This window comes from Athene cunicularia, assembly GCF_003259725.1.
Source record: "Athene cunicularia isolate RWA chromosome Z unlocalized genomic scaffold, athCun1 chrZ_part3, whole genome shotgun sequence".
NCBI lineage: Eukaryota > Metazoa > Chordata > Aves > Strigiformes > Strigidae > Athene > Athene cunicularia.
Window position 1 is genome coordinate 2,438,145 of NW_020799144.1, and position 19,576 is coordinate 2,457,720.

Here is a 19,576-nt window from a genome sequence, read left to right on the forward strand (position 1 = left end):
TGCTTATGGCACAAATGTTACATACTTCAGAGATGGTTTATTTCTACATGCTAGCTACTAGTTTGTGGGTTGAGTCAACACACTTGTGGTATCAGAAGCAAAAGACTAAGTATCCAAATACAGAGAACTTTAGGTTCAGTGGTTCAGTTTTCCATTTAATTTTTCTTCCTCAGTTTCTCCAACTGTTATTAAGTCCACCTTCTGGTATAGTGTAAAGGAATTATTTCCATGTAGCATTTTAAATGCATTTTCATCTTATTATAACAGAAATTATGTCAAGTATGAGTCGTGATTTTATTTCAAAAGAAAACGGTTTGCTTACAAAGCAAATACAAATATGGTTGTGTAACAGGAAATATTCAAGTATTATTACTAAAGAAATACTTTGTATCTGCTCTATATTACTTACCTTCTGTGTACTTTTATTTGTATATATTTGCTCAAAATTAATAACGTACCATTTTGGCATTCTGGAATATAGCCTTGCTTGAGCAGTTTAAAGATTCTCTGCATATTTCAGTAAAAACGGAATAGGTTTTCTTTTTCTCATCCATATCAGAGGTTTTGCAATCGCTTTAACAAGTACTGTCTTAATCTTCCCAGCCAAAGCAACTAATGACATTTTTGATCACATTACTCTGGCTGATGATGTGTTAGAATAAGAATGATCCAAACTTAGTTTACATCAGAATTATTCAAGTGATTTTAATGCCTTTGGTAAAAAAGAAAAATAATCCTGGATAAACTCTGCTGCCGGAGGGTCAAGACACAGATAAATACAGTTTTTCACTTCCATGTCATCAGTTGAACCTATTCTATTTTAGTGCTGTCCAGCAGTTATGACTGCTGTAAGCTGTCCTGTGTGAAGTTACTAATAGGGAACCAGTACTAAAACAAGTGGAAGAGAATCTGACATATACAAGACTGTAGTATTTTGTTATATACTGAAAAGTGTTCATGAGCCATCTAAGACTCCGTTCTATCCCACCAAATGCATTTAATGTTAGCATGTAAATGGGGGGGGGGGGGGGGGAAATAAAATTTAACAACAAGAAAAAAAGAAAGAGGCAAATACATGAAAACACCAAACTTTTGACATTTGATTTTCAATATTTTCAATACTGATGGAAACCTTCAGTGCTAAAAGCAAAGCTAAATAAAATCCCTGAAAGCATTTGATGTGGTTCTTCAATTACAAAAAAGGCCACTTTTCATCGGGCAAAAAGACCCAGGGGTAAACATCTGACTGGCTTTAGTAGAAACACCTGCACAATGGTAAATCAGTTCTTGTGGAGAGTACATTCTCTCTATGTGGCAATCATATCTCCTCTGCTTGCTTCAAGCTTTGCATGAGAGGTATTAGTCTCATGCGAGGCAACAGCATTTGACCTTTGTTACTATGGCAACCGGTTCTGCATGGCAGCGACTGTGGGATCTGGGTCCAACCAGGACTGTTCATCCTTTTAGCATTTGGGCTGTCAAAGTGATCCTGTAATATGACATGTCTCATAAGATAATGTTTTTTATTCCCAAAGAGCCTATACACTTAGCAGCTTTCAGTTTTTTTAAAAATAGCTTTCTGCTTAGTACCCAATTCTTCTGCTGGGTGGTGTTTTGACTACTCATCATAGCTTGAATGACTGGACTGAGAAGAATCAAAGTTTAGATTTTTTTTTTTTTTTCCCAAATATTACTGTTTATTTGCTGTCACTTTATATGAAGTCAGGGTTTTTTTTGGAAACTGGAAAAATTGTGTGTGGAGTATCTTCAGCTTCAGAAAGATATACTTCCAGGGCCAGCAGACAGTCAGGATCAGTGAAGGGAGGAGTGTTACCAACAGTACCCATTTACAACTTTTTCTGGATCTGCCAGCCCTGCTGGGTCACACACCAGCTTCCACCCACTGAAGGGGTCAGGAGGGTGGGTGGGGTGAAGCTTAATGTAAAAGCTGGTTTAGATGAAGTTGATAAAAACCTTTGTGTTTTAGTAAGGTATTAAAGTCGTACCATATGCTATGGGTGTGCTTTAATCTAACAAGACCTTTAAAAAATGTTCTAAAGTCTCAAACCAAACCTCTTCCAGAGTGCTTTAACTTCACCTACAAGATCCAGCTCAGTAGCTTCATGTGTCCAAAGTTTACAGGGGAAATGCCAGCTGTTATTCTGAGGCAGCTTTAGGGCTCTTCTGTGTTCCTGTGACACTGAATGCAGTGGCAGAGGGTCTGGTTTTCAGAACTTGCCTCACTTTATATAAGGCTTTTATTAAACCTAGAAGATGAGCTTGTTTAACTGTGACCTGATCCCATGGTCATCTCTTGGTTTATTCTTGTTCACACAAGTCTGAATGGACTAGCTGGTCATCTTGATTTGAATTGTTGTCCGTTACAGCAAAAACTCAGATGTGCTCCCTGATCAATCTGTATGACAGTACATGTAATTTAAAATGAGTCCAGTCATCCACTTACATTTCATCTGCATATCGACAATGTTGCCTTGGCTCTCCAGTCCCACTCCTGGACTCAAGTGGAACGAACCTCTTTGAAGCCATTCAATGTCAGTCATCACTTGCTAGAACAGTGAATGCAAAAAATACACAGTTGGCATTTTATTAACTTGAAGGATTATACTTTCAGCAACATTCCAGAAAGTAGTTTATCTAAGATATATTATCTGTTACACCCACATCTGAATTTCAATACTCATCAGCTCATAAGCAGAAACAACTCCAGAAAAAAGAGGGATGGCATTTATCATGCTATGCTGCTTGCCACTGGAAAGAAAACAGAGGAGCTTTCCTATTCTGCCTTACCTATACTCTTGTCACACTACAGTCTCTTGATGGATACCTACACTCATTACTCTTTTCAAGCTTTTGGCCACACATGCAGGTAAAATCACTTAGCACAAATACAGTGCTATTGAGGGTGCGAGTTAGGTCTTTTGGGCACTTCAGGGACCAGTTCTATGCTTTTCTTATCCTTCTTGGTCTTACTCGTCTTACCAGACAGAAAACATTTTGAGCAGAAGCTCTTTTTTCCTGAGTGTGCGTGCATTGCCTAGCACAAAGTGGGTGAGGGGTTTTAGACAGCCCTGCCAATATTAATCCCCACTGCAGCAATTTCCTCTTGTGGAGTTCTGGGTATGCTCCATCCCCCCAGATGGCACTGGGCACTGAGAGCTCTTCCTGGGAACTGTCTCCCAGGAAGTGTTTAGTGTTGGTACTTCTGATTCCTGTGGGAGATTGGCAGGCATGCCAGTTCTCCTGTCCACTTGTACTGTCATAAAGGCTCTGATGTCAGGAGGAAGCTGTGTGTGGATGGCTGCCTGCTGCTGTGGGCTGGCCCACAGATCTCCTTGTAGAGCTAAACCAGAACAAAGTCACCAGTGGAAGGGTTAGAGCCTGTGGCAGCACAAAACCCTCCAGTTGCAAAAGCCACTTCACCCCTCTCTACCCACCCTGCCTTCTGTCCCACAGCCTGATGAAAGAAGCAAAAAAACCCTCACAGTCACACTAAGAGTCAGATTTAAGTAAATGGGAAGTTATTATATTTGGGGAATATTTAGAAAGATAGAGCCTCTCGGCTTCAATAACCATTGAAATTCTCTCCTCTGTATTCAGGGAGAGGATGGCAGTTACCCTGACTGAAATGAACAAGACATGCAGTAAAATTCTCCTGCAGGCAGTTCAAGCCTTTCCAATATATTTCAGGGATTGCAGAATAAGCTAAAAGTAAATAGTGCTGTAACTCATTTCTTAATATCTCATTAAGCTTTATAAGCATGGGGGAGAGCAGAGGAAAAAAGGCAGGTTCATGTACTTTTTTTCACAAAGCTTGCAAACTAGCAATAAGAAACTGTTACCCCTCACAGTATTTTCTGATATGTTTCTGCTATGTTTCCTCACACTTCTCTGATATGTTCCTTCTGCATTGTGGAAACATTAAATGAGTATAGTTTGCCTGTGTGTACAGATGTGAGGGGAAATTCTTTCTGTTCCACCCTTTCTCCCTCTCCCTCATGAAGAGCGTAGAAATCAGAGTAAAAGGCATCCAAGAGATAAATGAATAGCAGCAAAAAAAACACAGCTGGAGGGCTGAGGGTAGCAGCAAGCTGAGCAGGAGAGAGAGGAGACACAGACTTCAGAGAATAGTTGCAGGAAAACACACATCATAGAACAGCTTTGAAAGACGCATTTGGTTAAGATTTAACAAGTTAATCACTGCATGTTAATTACTCTTAATGGCATGATTAAAAATAATAAGAGCAATTTATCTAATTCCAAAATAATTAGCCTTAATGACATGTTTGCACAGCACATAGACATTTTGATGGGAGTCAGCCCAACATCTGTGTGTGCATAGCATATGTAACTGCAATAGGTCCTTGTAAAATGTCTGACAGATGTGGGATCACAGGCTCTGCTGAGACTTTTCCAGGGTTCCAGAGATTTGAGCATTGACTTACTCTGATTTTCTGCAGGTGCTCATGTTTCTGAAAATGAGGATTATTTCTCTGTATTCTCCCTTATGTGGGTCTGTTTTATTAGCCCTGCTCTACATCTTGAGAAACAGAAGAGATATTATGGGACTTCATCAGTATGATTAGAGAATCACCGTTGGCCTTGGGATCTGCCTTCCTAATGCCCGTGACAAGTTTTATGCACATTTCCCATCCTGCTTGACTCTTGTGTATCACATACTTGAGTAATAATGCTCTTCTGCCAGCTGATAAGTGAAGTTAATTCCCTTTGGGATTGTTGTGAAGTCATTTGGCTAGTGTGTAATTCAGTTTCTGTACACACAAGGAAAAGTTAATGGAGTTCTTACTATTTGTATTCAGTCATTACAGCATTCAGTCAAATCACTTGTGATGCAAACTGTGGGGTACAAGTGTGAAATGGCAGGGATTTCTCATCCAGGTGTCTTGAGTAACTGAAGCTAGTTACACAGAAATCTTGCTGAATAAAAAAGGGCAAAATATTATTAATATCATTATGCCCCTCATAAAATCTAATGAGTAGTAAATGTGTCTAGGTGAGTGTTGCCTACAGAGATCCCTGACTGAGTAGTTCTGCTTAAACTATTCCTTTGTTAATGACTTGTGCATTTGTTGCCATCCTAGCTACAGCTGTAGGATTAATAGTTGGGATTACCTCCTTCACTTGGGCAGTCTAAGTGGTTTGAACTAGCACTTCTGGCTATCACCTTGATTATTTCTTTACATGTAGCTCTTTAACACATGTAGTAAAGGGAGGGTGCAGCTTTTTTCCAGTTGTTCTCCCCCTTCAAGTGCAAATGTCTCCAATGCGGGCAGAGTAAATGACCTCTTGACATCAAGACTAGAACATACCCTCCTGGTTTCTGCAGGCTATGCTGAACAAGCAGCAACATGTGGTTACCCTAATCTTTGTGCTGAGAGAGTCTCATGAATCTTGATCCCTTCCAAGTTGTTTTTGAGTGGAGGTGTCATCTGCTGCACCTGGGAAAGTGAGGTGAAGGCCTCTTAAATAGCGGTAGTGATGGTTTGGGCTGATAGTGGTGAGTAGAGTTAGGAAAGTTAAACTGGTGTTGTTCTATGAGGACTCCTGGCTCTGTCTCTTTGCCCAATTTCAGCTGGGTCTCCTGGGCTTTATTTTCTGTGGCACTGTTGCAGTTCTAGCCTTTGGTGGGGTTTTTGTGATCCTGATATACAGAAACTACAGGTATTTCTTTCAGAAGCTTTTCTTGCTTCTCCCTGGCTGGCTGCTACAGTTGTTACCTACTGGAGTTCTGGCTATGTCTATTTCTGCTAGGAGCTCCTGTTATCTGCAAGGGTCTCTCATGTACTTGGTGCTTCTTTGCCTAGAAATGTCTTTGGAAGTTCTGGCACAGTTCTACTCTAGTTGAATGAGCTGAAAAGCACTAGGGTTATCTCATCTATCAGTACAGTTTAACACAGTCCCTGGGTCCTGGCAGCAGGGCTGTGAATGTGGTGTAGAGGAAGCTGCAGTGTTGTGGGGTCCAAAACTACACATACTGGCTAAAGACAACATCTGCTTCTTGGCATCTTCCAGATGAAAAAGCTCATGTCCCTGAAGCTGTTATAAGGAGAAGAATTCTCACTGCAGGGGTGACAGGATATATAGAACAGCTTTTTCAAGAAAACTGTCTAATGAAGCTGGAAGGCTGGTTGCATTTTGTCATGCTCTGTATTTTGGTGCTGTATTGTGATAAGTGTCTTGGATATGTTGGCTGGTGTCAGCGATGTCATCTTCATGAGGCATCAGCCTTCCCATAACCTCTGAATTCTGGACTTGTCTACCTTCTCATAGGCCTGCAGATACTGACAGCACTGCTGGACCTGCTGCATATTTCCTTGGTTTTGTACCATTTTGCAGTTGTATTGGAAAAAAAAAACTTTAAAAAATATTTTTGCATGTAAAATCAAACTAATTGATCACTAGTAGATTTTTTGAAAATGTTACAATATTAGATCAGTTTTCCCCAGGTTCTTGTTAGATAATCACAGAATCGTTCAGATTGGAAAAGACCCTTGGGATCATCAAGTCCAACTATCAGACCTACTCTACAAAGTTCTCCCCTACACCACATCCCCCAACATCACATCCAAGCAATCCTTAAACACATCCAGGGATGGTGACTCCACCACCTCCCTCGGCAGTCTGTTCCACTGTCTGACCACTCTTTCTGTGAAAATTTTTTTCCTAATGTTCTGTCTAAACCTCCCCTATTGCAGTTTAAAGCCATTCCCCCTTGTTCTGTCACTAATCACCTGTGAGAAGAGACCAGCACCAACCTCTCTACAATGTTCTCTCAGGGAGCTGTAGAGAGTGATGAGGTCTCCCCTCAGCCCTCTCCTCCTCAAACTGAACAGTCCCAGCTCCTTCAGTCATCCTCACAGGATTTATTCTCCAAGCCCTTCACCAGCTTCGTTGCCCTCCTCTGCACTCGCTCCAGCACTTCGAGATCTCTCTTGTATTGAGGCGCCCAAAACAATCCTCGAGGTGTGGCCTCACCAGTGCGGAGTACAGGGGCACTATCACCTCCCTCACACTCTTTCTGACACAAGCCAGGATGCTGTTGGCATTCTTGGCCACCTGGGCACACTGCTGGCTCATGTTCAGCCGCTTGTCAACCAGAATCCCTAGATCACTCTCTTCCAGACAGCTCCAGCCACACCTCCCCAAGCCTGTAGCCATGCAGGGGGTTGTTGTGGCCCAAGTGCAGGACCTGGCACTTGGCCTTATTGAAGCTCATCCCGTTAACGTTGGCCACCGGTCCAATCTATCCAAGTCTCTCTGTACAGCCTCCTTATCCTCATGCAGATCGACACTCCCGTTTAACTTGGTGTCATCTGCAAACTTACTGATGATACACTCTATGTCCTTATCAAGATCCTCAATAAAGATGTTGAACAGAAATGGTCCCAACACTGAGCCCTGAGGAACACCACTTGTGACCGGCTGCCAGCTGGATTTAGCTCCACTGACCCCCACTCTCTGGGACCGTCTATCCAGCCAGTGCTTGACCCAGCAGACCATTCCCTCCTCCAGGCCATGGGCAGACAGTTTTTCTATGAGAATTCTAGGGAGAACTGTGTGAAATGCTTTTTGGAAATCCAGGTAGTCAATAATCATCCTGTATCTGAAAAACTTCATTGCTGGAAGTCACAGAAGGGAGGGGAGGGTCTTCAGTATGTGCAAACATGAAACTACTGTATGTGAGTGTGGGGAAGCAGTAGGTAGAGTTATGTCTTGCTCTGGGGAGCATGTTGCAAGGTCATGATTTGGAATTAATTTTTAACTGTATTAGAATCTTGAAGAGTAATTAAAGAGCAGATTCCCTCACCTTCAAACATATTTAACACTTTGTTATTTCTAAAAGAAACCCTCTGGATAAAGTTTAACACTTTTTTTTTTTTCTTTTTCTCCTTCAAATCCTGGTTTAAAAAATTATTCTTGAGTGAAAATAAATGTCAGTTTTTGAAGTGACATGAAGGTGCAATCTAAATGGAGAAGATACGTTTAACAGCAGCAGAGTAACTCCTATGATGACCTACAGCAGGAGGTATAGCTATCTCAGGAGTTGCACAGGAGCAATTCTCAAATTAAAGAGGAAGAATAAAGTCTTTCTGTATTTATTTACTTATTTCATGTCAAAGCAAGGAATGAGTTAATTCTTTCCTGAAAATTTATGTAGGGTCATATGCATGCTTGATTTTCAACAGCAATACTTTGCTTTTCCTTAATGTACTCTGCCTTACTCTTACTAAATCCTCTTCTTCTGTATTTTCTGTGAGTTTCTCCCTAGTCTGCATGTGCTCAAAGAGGCTAAGTCAGTGTATGGGCTATTCATATTCTTGTTTATGTCAGTGGTGTTGGTGTTTAGGGAAGTGGTGGTAAAGGCTCTGCTCTACCTGTGTCAGATTGTGCAGTGCATGGTTGCGCATGGTTGTACATATGTGTCTGTTTAGGAAATGCTCTCAGCCTTGCTACTAACCTGTGAATGGGACCTGAGGCAGCTGAATCCTTTAGTAAGTGTATATAAGGAATCTCCAGGCCTACAAGTGCACCATATTAGGCTTTACCAGACTAGGGACAAAGAAACTGCCTGGGTCACAAAAAACACTGAATTGGGCAACTCCCTTAAGACTTGAAGCAATAGTCAGTTACACCATTACTGCTTTAAATTTTCTACCAAATATCAGGTATTTTTTAAGAAAATTTGAGACCCCAAATCGGGAGGGGGGGGAAGAGGTCATAGGTCACCTCTTGCTGGCTTATTAATAACTATGTAGAAACCAAATACAAAGTATACTGCAGGGCTGCTTCATAAAAAAACCAAAGCTTTTATTTAGATAAAGGAAAAGAACTAATACATTAAGAGTGAGTAATTCTTCAAAAAAGGAAGGAATGTTCCCAAGCAAACAAGGAAAATAGCTGTGTATTTGAATAACATAATAGAAGGAAACATTTATTTCAGTTTGCATGACATGGGATGCATATGACAGCAAATAAATTTAATCTAGTTAAGCACTGCAACTGAGTGTTTATGGTTTTGTGGTACTCTGGCACATAAATATTTTGTGATGCAAAGTTATTTCTATAACATTACAAAGATGAAATTAAACTGAAGTGACAGCAACTGTCCCAAGAAGAAATTTAGTTTGCTGAAGAAAGAAAAGTGGAATAGTGGAGTGCATGTAGTGCCTCTTTACCGCATGCCTTTATTAAGGGAGGGAGAAATTTTTCTTCTCAGATCAGTTTTTATCTCTTACAAATTCCTTCACAGGTTCTGAGACAGAATCTCTTAAAAAAGGAGAATGCCCGTATTTTTCACGAGAAAGTAGAAAGAAGACATTTCAAGGTGGTTAAAGAGGAGAATTATTAATGTGAATGTCCTCGTCTACTCTCCAGTCTGCTAAAGGTCCAGGTCATGCATGGCTCCCTCTAATCTTACTGTCCTAAGAAAGTTATAAGATAAATATGAAATGAAAAAAAAAAATTAAATCTCTGAGTTAACTTTAAGAAATTACTTTTAGGATTTTTTTTTTTTTTTCTCCACTGCATCGTAGATGTACCTCCAGAAGATCAGATCTTAACCTGGTAAGAACAAAGGGGAAAGTGTGAGGGTGCATGAGACTGACCTACTACAGATCAATATGCTTGTTAGTAAAGAGCTGCTAGAAAAAAACCATAGCTTTATTACCCCTTTCTGGTTGTGTTGACTTGGCCAATTTGATTCTGAATAGTTATTTCTGGACAGGAATAACTTCTTTTTGAACTAAAAATGGTGTTTAAAGCAACTGCACTGTACTACTGTGGTACTCTTGCAATCTATACATTGCATACTTCATTCTGAAAAGATCTCCAGATGTTTTCCATAATCTGTAAAAATAATCAGCTGTATAGGCAGGCAGCAGATGACTTTTCTGAAAATTATGTTGGTTTATGTTTGAAGGGGAGAATTGGATGTCCAGTACAAAGCTAGAAAGATATTCTGTGGTTATATTTCTGTAGAGTGAAACCCATATATTCCATGTGTGAATTGGTGATTTCACTGTGATGTCTTTCATAAAAACCAAGAAAGTAAAAATTAATGCTGAAAGGTAAAAGCTGTCATTGCAGCCCCTTAAAAACCTTTCTGTGGTACGTCTCTCTTGGATTGAACCACCAACCCTGGCCGAGAACACTGGCTGCAGCTTTACGACATGGGGGTTTTGAAATTGATTGTTGCTTTTCTGATTCCTTCATCCTTCCAGATGGTGAGCATGTTGAAATTATACTGTTTCTTTTTTGTACTTCTGTGTGCCCACTGGTCTTTCTGTGTCATCTTCTTCTTTCCTTCTTTCTGTTTTTTTTTTTTTTTCCCCTAGAAGGAGTTGTCTTTTCTTTTATTTTACTCTTTTTTTTTTTTTTTTTTCTTTTTTATTTTTCCCCCTCTCCTCCCTCTCCTTCCTGTGAATGATGGCTTGTTTTAACTTTACCTCAGCAGAACATAATCCAGATTCTGGAATTATGAGTCCATTCATCAAGTCTATTATCTTTTCAGTTTGAAATTAAATTCCATATCACAAATACAAAATAGAAAGATCTGGGATTTTCTACAAGGTGATTGAAGACTTAGTTCCTGCCTACCTCCTATATGTATTGTTAAATAACTTAAATAACTTAAAGGTATTTTTAAATTGAAATTATGGTTTTTTATATTCTGGTAAGTTTTTTTGCCTGTACAATGAAGCAGGAGGTTGTAGTGTGCTGTGTTTGTTCTTAGAAATTGAGTTGCTTGATCTCCACCAGCTAGAAAACATTATGTGGAACAGCCAAGACTTTTTTCTTGCTAAACAGGGTATTTTCTTTAGATCAACATGAACAGTAAGGTCGTTGCCAATGTCTGGTAGCTGTTACTTCAAACACGAGCAAAAAATCCCATTGTTTGACTGTCTCTTGAGCCAAATGGCTCTTTCAGAGCAATGGAACACTTTCCAAGCACATTTCTGAGAGCCAAAGAGTTGCAAAATTGACATTTAGTTGGTCTGAAGCATTGAAGATGAAAGATTTCATGTCAATCTGTTAATATTTTTACGTGGTGGAAATAATTTTCTACCCTGAGGGTTCCCTTTTACCTTTTTCATTTTTTTTTTTAAAGAAAATAGCAGTATCCTCAAGAAGATAAGCCTTCTGTTATTGTCTGTTGCATACTATAAATCACTGTGGAAACAACCTGGTTCTCCATATAGGTATGTAGTTTTACTGAAGAATTCAGAAAGTTCCTACAGTGAGTTTAATTGCCTTGATGTTGCTCTGATGCACATGAAATTTTGTTTTGTAATGAAGAGTGATTTCATCTATCTTCTCCAGTAGAAGAAATTCTAAATATTTCATGTACTGACTTAATACCTGAGGGGATCAGCTCTAAAAGCAGTGGTGCATGTGAATAACTTCATTTTGTCAGGAAAGTCACACGGGTATAAGCTATCCAGTTAGTTATAAGGTTGCAGTTTCATACCTTAGAACTGAAGGAAGATGACTGTACTTGCCTGGTACAGAATTTGTATGAACCCATAGTAATATCCATGTGGGGATGCTGGAAGAGAAAAAGGTTGCACAAGCTAAACAAGTAAACACAAAGCACATCCGTATTGTTTCTAAAGCTAAGTTAACAATAAGTTTTTTTTTTTTTTTTTTTTTTTTTTTTTTTTTTTTTTTTTTTTTTTTTTTTAAATTATATAGCTGGTTTGGGAAAGAAAGATTAATCTTGTGCTTAAAGCATGAAAGATGAAAGTGGGAGGCTGTAGCTCTGGAAAGAACCTAGGAGCAATAATAAATCCTTAAATCAACTCATTCATGTATTCCTTTCAATTTTTGTCACTTTTTAATATATACTCCTAGAGAAAATACCTTCCAAAACCACCTATGTGCATTTCAGAGAGAGAATGTTTGAATATACAGTATGTGATTTATGTGTATAGCTGTGCATATTTACATGGAGACTATACATGGATATTATTGTGGAGTTTTCTATAACTGTAAGTCAGAATTTTGTTATTCAGCTTGTAGCTATAAGTGATTAATTGTAAGAAATATACTTCTGAGTGCTTTTGTGTCCTGCACAGAGTTGGATTGGATGAAAAAGCTGAAACTAGTCGTTGCATGTAAGAGTTATGATTTCTTTCAAAAAAGTTCCTTTCTAATTAAAGAAGCTCCAGAGGGTAGCTATAGACCACTGGAAATGTTCAGACTTGCACATAGGAAAACTGTCATATGTCTCTTCATCCTTTATGCCATGTCAACTAATATCTCTTCTGATAGTTCAGCAGATGCAGTCAGTATATCTCTTTTTATTAGACTTCAAACTGTTAAATTTTTACCATGATTTATGTGTTATTTCCTAAGAAGATTCACCAGAATTCAGTTTTATTACTAAATGTATGAGGTTTTGTGTCTAAATTAATAAAAAAAATTTTGAAGCTTTGCTGGATTATAGGTTAAAAAAAAAAGAGAAATATAATCACAGTCTGAGAAAATCCCTTTCAAAGAGTGAGGAACTCACTCAACTGTTCAAACAATGCAATATTTAAGCCAACCCTCCAGGCTTTTTTCTCTGTTGTATTTAAAAAACCATCTCAGGCATATTAAGAGGTACCAGGAGTTTACACTTCCTCTAAAGGAGTCATCTGAGATTATGGTTTACTAGATACACAGACACACCATAACTAATTTCTGTTTAATGAAAGTGAATTTAAGATTTGTGTACATGGGAACGGATGCTGGGAAAGCAGCAGCTCTTTTCAAGCACTTCTGTTTTGGAAAGAATTGCCATAGCTCCTTTGGACTAAATCTGTCACCATGGAAATTTGTTTCAGGACAGCTAAGAAAGAGTTTCTGCACACATCTCCAGGTAGAGATCTTCACCTTCTTTGGTGCTGGAAGACCTGAAGCAGCTAGGTGAGACCTGGCCTCAAGTGTTCACACAGCCTGTAGTACGGAGACAAGATTTACTTGCTAACATACACCTTCTTATAACATATTTAATTTGCAACAGAGTAATCGCATTAGTTGGATAGGCTGGGTCTGCTTCATCCTGTGATCCTCACAGCCATCTCTGTGATGATGAGCTGGTCACTAAAAAGCATCATGGTACTGGTGTTGGTGGCCTTTGGGACCTCATTTGTAGAAGTCCTGCACTGAATTCCAGGTATTATCATAAATCCTTCTGAAAGTCTACCTGCCCAGGGTTCTGTTGTGCTGCAGTAAGACTTTAAATGTTTATTAGCCCAAAGTGGTCTGAGGGCTGTTCCGTTTCCAGAGGAACTTCAGTAACATGGTCATATTGATTTTGGCAAGTGTGCTGGAAGTGGTAGGAGGTGCAGTTTTCTGCCCTTATGTTTTCAAAAGACACATCTGAACATTATCCTACCTTTGGAGAGAAGATTGGGAAAGTCATTTTATTGTCTGGACTCACTGACTTTACAGAAAACTCATCAGTGTTTAGAATTTCTAGGTTTTAGATTCTCAGCTTTTAATAATTCTTTTGAAAAAATTCAGTGTACAAGCCTGCACTGGATTCTTTAGTACAGAGTGGGATTACATTGGGTAATGAAGAGGCTGAGAGGAGAAATGAAACCCAACTCCTGAATCTCCTGAATACCATCCTGGAAGATGACAAAAATGCAGACTGTTTTGTGATCTAAGGAGTACAGAGAATGAGCTGAACTACTTATTCAATTATGTCAAATGATCAGCATTCATTTATTAAACGATGTAAAGTGAAATTAAATTAGAGCAAGTAAGTGATTACATTATGTATAGCAATTTTTAAAACTGGGTAATGTGATCACCCTTCATTTATTACATTAAGTTCAGAATATTGGATATTGATGCTATTATTAAATTCATGGAAATGCTTATAATGATGGACAAGTTAAAACATAATGTGCAAATGAAGCCACTTCTTTTTGTATTTCTTTTCCAATACTGGCTGTTGGTACAAAGCTGCTATTTCTTTCAAAGTGAAAGCTGAGTTTTCACTGTAACTTTTCAGCTATTATTTGTTCTTATAGGTAGAATATTGTAAATATTGTAAATATCATTTGGAAGATGTCTAAAACAGGGTGAAAAGGACCATCAATTAACCATCTTGGCAGAAAGGGGAGGCAAGGGCAGGAAATGGATACTAGAATTGCAAACATAGGAAATACCAACATATTTTGAAAAAAAATCCCATCATACCTTTCTACAAGGCTGGATTTTCTATTTTGCAGACACATGAGATGAAACTGTCACATTTGGTCATTATATTGAGACTTTTTTGGAGTGGGAGAGGGAGAATAAAAAAATGTGATCCATTTGTCCACACACCAAGGCTGAAATTGCCTGCTAATCTGTTCACCTGTTTTGTAGTCATTATATTGGATTCGGAAATAATTATTTTCTTTATATCTCTTTCAATGTCCCCTTCTGCTACTCAACGATTCATGTTATAGAATTGTGTTGGAGATAATGAAAAATATTAGAAATAGGATCCATTATTAAACCAGTTTATTTCCTCACAGTACTTAGAATTTCTCTAATGATTCAAATATAGTTTCTTGCTGAAATTCAGGTATCCTTGTTGCCAGAAGTTTTTAATGTCTTAAGAAATGTGTTCATACTTGGTAAGCCAGATGTAAAATCCTTAGGAGTCTATAAAGTTTTCTATTGAATCTCTTTGTGCAATTTAAGCCTAAAAGTAATCAAATGTGAGATGCTGATTATTTGTAAAGCTGTGTGAGAGAAAACAGAACTTCAGCTGTAAGTAAGAGTTACTTTGCAAGTGACACAAAGCATTATGCATATAGAAAATGTAGCAGATTTAAGCAGGTCTGGAATAATTATTTGAAGTACTTGGAGTATACCCCTTAGCTGACAGAAGTAAGAAACTGATTAGGTAGGGGTTTTTTGGTGGTTTTTTTTTTTTTTTTTTTTTTTTTTTCCCCCCCCTAGGATTTTGATGCAGGAGTAAACTGGCATGTTTGTGTGAGAGAGCTTCCATCATTTCACTTAAAAAAGAGTTCATTTTCTTTCCAGGGCTGTTTGATCCGATGAAAAACAATCCAAGGCTTTGTTAGAGATGCAGAGACCATGCAAAGACAAAATAGGAAATTAAATAGGGTTATGGGACAACTAGTGACTACTGGGATCTATCTGAGGAAAAAATGGTGAGAGAAATGTGAAACCTAATAGTGAAAATAAGATAGTGACAAATATACAAATTAAAAAACCCTATAAAACAGGAGAAATATTTTTCTGTGCCATTGTAATTATGGTCTTGTAGTGCTGTTAATAACTCAAGGTTACAAGAATTTACCTAAAAGAAATTTTGAGAATGTAAACTGTTTCTTTAACCTACTGTTGTAGCAACTGCTGAAATATCTAGCCACAGGCTGCCTCTCTGATTGTGAGAGTCTGAAATGTCAAATGATTGTCTCAAAGGTTGTTTGTGTGTGTGCTTTGAGTCACAGACTGGTGTCAGTAATGCCTCAACATTCATCAAGAACCAGCTGTGACTTTGTAATTAGTCTAAGGAATGTCACCCAAGGAAGCAGGAGTGTATTGCAGGATGCACCTCCCACTCCCCTGCAGTTGTACTGACAAACTCCTTAGATAAGCCTCAAAGAGGTGGGCTGAGTGAAACCAGGTGTTTCTCATCAAGCACAAGGACCGCTGATCACCAGCCATCCTATAAACCGATACTTTGTGACTCTACTGTGTATACCAGATGCTGGCATACCTTGCAAAGTACTTTGCAACTTTGCCCGTGAGGAGGTGATAAGAACTGACATGAGGTGATCATTTTTGTCCCAGAAGCCGGATGATTGCTCAAGAAGCATGAAGTCAGCAGATCTGTGGGAACTGATGAAAAAAGGAAGGTGGGCAGGGCAAGCATGACCACCTACTCGTGGAAATGAGTTCATGGAATATCTGCCTCTCTTTCTCTAGTATGCAAGTCACCTTAAAAGGTGACAGAGAACTTTGCTGTGTGGGCACTCACCACCAAAGCTACCACTCTTCACTTTTAATAAAAACTCTTTTGGATGTATGCATTTGACTCATTTGTGTCTTACCTTGCTCTTGGGATCATATTGAAACCTACCCTGACATTGGATGGAGACATTAATTTAGCATGGTTTGAGTTTATTATCTTCCCTAGAAAAAATTAATTTTAAGGCTTTAGGATGTTGAGCTTCAACATTCCTGTAAGAAAAAAGGTATGTAAATATCTTTTTTTATATGGCAAGCTGTATTTTCCTTACTTATAGCTTGAAAGATGGATCAGCATATGGCAGATAATCTGTAAACTGAAGTGTAAAGTGTTTCTAAGCACCTTGTTTAACCTTGTATTAGGCAAGAGAAATAAAAAAAAAATAGAACAATATACACTAGGCAGGAAGAAATATTGAAAACTAGGTTTGTATAGCGTATATGAACAATGACAATGAAATATGATAGCTATTAAAGGAATATATTTTAATGGTTTCATTAGTTAGCTACCTCATTTTCATTCTAATTTATAGCTATTATTATCTCCTGGCCTAGCTGGAGGATCAGAATAGACTCAGCGATTGATGACCCTAAATTAATACTATGAAGCAATTTCTATAAATTAATTTCATATAACATATTTGCAGTGCCTTGTATAAACAGGGAAAGACCAGGATGATAAAAGCACCACCACCCTCTGAGATAAAGTTTTCAGTAACATCACATTCTGCTTGAAGGACATTTTCATCAGTCTCAACAAATGGAAGAAAAAAAAGGAAGAAGAAAAAGCCCAGAGGTCAAGTCCAGCAGCAATGGAGAAGCTTTTAAGGTGGGAGTGGATCAGTATGATTCTCACACTCATCCCAGCCATGTAATGAGGGCCAGGGAAGTCCAGGCTTTGCTGACACTGCTTCTCCTGCCTAATTATTCACTTAATGGCATGTGACAGCAACTCGCATGTGGGTGACAGCATCTGGTACAAGTAATGCCCCTTCCTCACTGGTGGCACACAGTTCCAACTCCTCAGGGCTTCCTTCCCTGTGTTAAAAGCTTTTGCAGCTTCTATTTAGATGAAAATTAAAGGTTTAGGCATCTGAGAGGTCTGATGTACAATAGCTTCAAAATTAACAGGAAACTGTGAAGCTAGGTTTAAGTAGAAGCAAAACCTTATTATTAATAAGAATAAATTCTTTAAAACTTTTTTTTTTTTTTTTTTTTTTAAGGTTTTGTATTTTACCTTGATATCTCAAATACCCGATGAAAATGTCTATGGGCAAAATACTCTGAGGCTGATAAGACAATACTGAAAAACTGGTATGCTTTCACACCACTCATTTGGTACTATGCCACTCTGTCCTTTAATGATATTATTAACACAAAATTGATTTTAACTCTGGGTCCAGATATCAGGACACAGTGTCTAGCTGTGACTTGCTGACAGTCCTGTGTGTCCCTTCAGACCAGCTTCTAGCTTCAGTAAACAGTTGCATAAACATGACTCCTGATGCCATGCAATATATGACTAGCTGTTTAGACAGCAGCAAAATGAAGGACTCTTCTACTTTGCTATGTGCTTTACTCTGGGATGAGAAGAAAGGAATTTTGTATGTTTCTTCATTAAAACAGACTTTTAAGGCAAAACTCCAGGGAAACAACCTTTCCCCACCCTTAATTAATCCAGAGAGTGAACGTGAGGATGACTAGACAGATGGGACATAATTTGAGTATGGAAAAATTGTCATCATCGCTCTTTAATTAGTGTTATAGGATAGCTCTCTTCAGATATAAGTAGATATGACAAAGATGTGTTTCACATATTCAAGAGGGTAATTAAACTGCCACATGCTCAAACCAATATACATACAGATCTGATTAAAAAGCTGACTCTGAAAACAGTGATGGATGAGGTTTTAATGCGCATGGGTATTAGAAAAGCAGAGAGAAGGGATTGCTGTGAAATGAATTGTTTCAATTCTTGGCTGTGAAGCCAAAAATAGGGGGAAAATTTATTAAATTTAAAAAGGGAAAAGCTATATGGAGGAACTGGGAACACAGGAGGGTGAATTCATGCTATATAGTTTAAAATAATACTTTAATTATAAAGACAGAGCAGGCAGACTGTACCAGTCATCAAATCAAAACATGTCTCTGAATAGTTATGCAGTATGCACTGTGCAAACTGATTTTCACCTCTAGACCATATTGCTGTTCCTTGAGATAAGTTGGTAATTTAGGAGTGTGTATTTCTAGAGATGTTTTAACTTTTGCACAGAGACAGGCCAACAGGAAATCCAGTCTTCAGTTGCTCTGACGGGTCAGGAAATTGGTTTTGACTTTTGTTTCTGCCTTGTTGTCGACAGTATTTTGACCTATCAATAAAACCTCATTTCACCACTGAAAAAATAAAGTTATTTCTAAGGCATGCAAAGTTTAAGATTACTAAATTCTCACTTTAGCCTGCTTTCCTCTGGTGAGCTCCACGTGGACTCTTGGAGACACTGCAAGAGTAGCTGCACAGAGGAAGGAGCCTGCAGGACTTCTCAAGGCAGTATTTGTTCCCAATGGATAAAGGTTGCCCTTCTGCAGGTCTATGAGCTTGTGCAAGCTCCTCTCTGGAGGCTGGTCCCTTCATGAGACAGACCTTGAGGTTGTTTTGGCATTTGGTCTGCTTGTACTCTCACTGTCATTATAGAATGGCTGTTGTGACTCAAAATCACAGAAAAATTCTGCCTAACATTACTGAAATAACATTGAAATGACGTGTTACTACAACACTAGAAGGTCTTGGGTTGAGCTTGGTAGACAAGAGAATTATGGGAAAAGAGGACTTAAATATGGTTTCCTCCAGAAAACCTCTGGTTTTATTCTGTGTTGAGTTTGTGTGGTGGGGCTTTTGGTAGTGGGGGAGGCTGCTACAGCAGTGGCCCCTGTGAGAAACCTCTTGAAGTCCCCCGGCTCCAAGTCAGACCCACCTCTGGCCAAGGCTGAGCCAAGTAGCGATGGTGGCTGCACCTCTCTGACAATGTATTTAAGAAGGGAAATCCAGGAAGAGGAGTGGGAGTTGTGAGGAGGAGTTATGAGGAGGACGCCTATGCAAACACCAGTGTCAGTGGAATGAAAAGTGGGGGGTTCTGTGCTGGTGCAACCTCCCCTGCAACCCATGGTGAGACAGCAGGGCCAGGCCCTCTGACACCCATGGGTGTCCATGGCAGAACAGATGCCCACCTGCAGCCTGTGGAGGGCCCCAGAGCAGAGCAGAACCAAAGAAGGCTGAGAAGAAGCCCCAGCTGTTATAGTTCAACACTGGGAAGATTGTAACTTGCCGGGGTGACACATGCTGGAGCAGTGCAGGAGTAGCTGCAGCCTGTGGGAAGGACTCACATTAGAGAAAATTCGTCAAGGACTGTCTCCCATAAGAGGGACATGATGCAGCATGTGCTGCAAACAAACAAGTCAAGTAGTTAAAACCTCTTTGGTATGGAGCCTTGGATAAAGGTAAATCTATGTGTGGGATTAATTTTGCCCAAGGCCCTGGGTGCACTTGGTGGGTCATGCA

The 19,576-nt window shown here is 39.1% G+C and overlaps 1 pseudogene; it reads left to right on the top strand.

Annotated features, from left to right (window-relative positions):
• Positions 1-6,309, top strand: part of LOC113490201 — a 13,820-nt pseudogene extending 7,511 nt beyond the window's left edge.
• The last annotated feature ends 13,267 nt before the right edge of the window (positions 6,310-19,576 follow it).